This window comes from Sinocyclocheilus grahami, unplaced genomic scaffold (assembly GCF_001515645.1).
Source record: "Sinocyclocheilus grahami isolate Dianchi unplaced genomic scaffold, SAMN03320097.WGS_v1.1 scaffold16.1, whole genome shotgun sequence".
Classification (NCBI taxonomy): Eukaryota; Metazoa; Chordata; class Actinopteri; order Cypriniformes; family Cyprinidae; genus Sinocyclocheilus; species Sinocyclocheilus grahami.
In genome coordinates this window covers 2,756,580-2,758,190 of record NW_015505195.1, presented here as the reverse complement: position 1 = coordinate 2,758,190, position 1,611 = coordinate 2,756,580, and the positions used below count along the sequence as shown (strand labels likewise).

At 34.8% G+C, this 1,611-nt stretch overlaps 1 protein-coding gene across 1 annotated transcript in view; it reads left to right on the top strand.

Annotated features, from left to right (window-relative positions):
* Window positions 1-515: 515 nt before the first annotated feature.
* The window catches only part of nexn (nexilin (F actin binding protein)), a 10,687-nt gene continuing 9,591 nt past the window's right edge, over window positions 516-1,611 (top strand). Inside the window, exon 1 of the mRNA XM_016229294.1 lies at window positions 516-525. The gene's annotated coding sequence lies outside the window, so the exon portion shown is untranslated. The remainder of the gene's footprint in view (window positions 526-1,611) is intronic.

Sequence of the window (1,611 nt, the reverse complement as noted above, 5' to 3'; positions counted from 1 at the left end):
ATAATACTATTAGACATAACATTAGTAAAAAAAACTAAAGGCAAAAACCTCACCAGTAATGCACGAAAGGTTGTTTTTAACATAAATTTAACATGATTTTTTTAGAGTGTACAGGCAGGCTGCCATTAAAAATACATAAACGAATGAATAAGCACATTACTAAATAATAACTTACAGGTAATTCGTGTCGTTGACAGCTTGAAAAAAAACAATTATAGTGTTCAAACAATTAATTTGGTGTAAAAGAGCCTCAGACTCGGAGATAAGGAGACATATGTGGTGCGACAGCTGAGGCCGTCAGCCGGTGGCGCGTGTGGAATGCGGTAGATGGAGAGGGGCACGGATATTTTTATGGATAGCGCCCACCGACACCCGACTGCGCTCATTGGACTCTCTGTCGCACGGGAAGAGAGTACTAAACCTGTGCTTGTGGATTTAGACTTGATTTTGGCATTATCAAAGCCACCGTGAACTACGAACAAATCTTATGATTGAAGACAAAGGGAGAATTTCACTCTAAAGAAGGTAGGCTATTTTTACCTTATCGTTTATGAAGTGTGAAGAATTGAATAAAGCCTGTGGGAGAAAAAAAATCCAAAGGGCAAGTCCACAGACAGGCCTGCATTACATGGTCGACCTCATGTCTTTACTTAACTCACTGAGAATACAGTATAGACTGAGTAGACTTTTATTTCATTTGATCCTAAATTACTTTAAACACTAATGTTTAAGGGGAAAAAAGCTAATAAATAGAAAAAGCGAGACTGAAAAACCTAAAGATCTTCATAAAATCTAGTGGAGAACATTATATAATAAGAAATTGTAATAAATGATTGTTTAGCCCCATGATAAATAGATATAAAGAGATATATATTTATATGTTTAACACATTATTAAATGACAACTCAAAAAAATATTGACATTTTGTGACACCTTTAGTGTGCAATTCTTTTGAATGTTAGGGTTTAGCTAACCGTTTTTAAACAGATATATGAAAACATTTATCCTCAGTTTCCAACAAAACTCTGAAATCAACCTTAAATGTGAAGATGAAGTATACTAATCAAGATAGTAAACGTTGTGTCTACATAATGTAAGGAATGGATGTCTGTGGAAAATGCTTAGTGTGCAGCATAAATTCACATCAATTGATAAAAATAAATACATCAATTGGAATGTGGTGAGAAACAATGCTTAAAAATGGCGACATTGTTTGCGGTGGCCATATTGTCTTCGTCATCTTCTAAAAGTGAGGTGTGATCAGTTGTGAGTTCTAGTCATCAGAGGAGCTCCAGTTGTGTGAGATGTTATATGAATAGCAAAGGAGAGTGACTGCATCGAAATTTAGATGATTACAGGTATATGCTAATATTACACATGTAGTGAGTCATGGCTAAAATGTGTTTTTCTGGGTAAATACTGTTGTTGTTCTGGGATTATTGTAGCTTGAATGAATAATGTTAGATGTAGAATCTATGAAACGCAAAGATACAATTTGAAACTGCACATAGTGTAAAAACACATTGTCACAATAAATAAATTGTTGCTAACTTTCAGTATTTAGCGAAATTGACTGTACATTTGCACCGTAGAGACACAACACATGTAGTC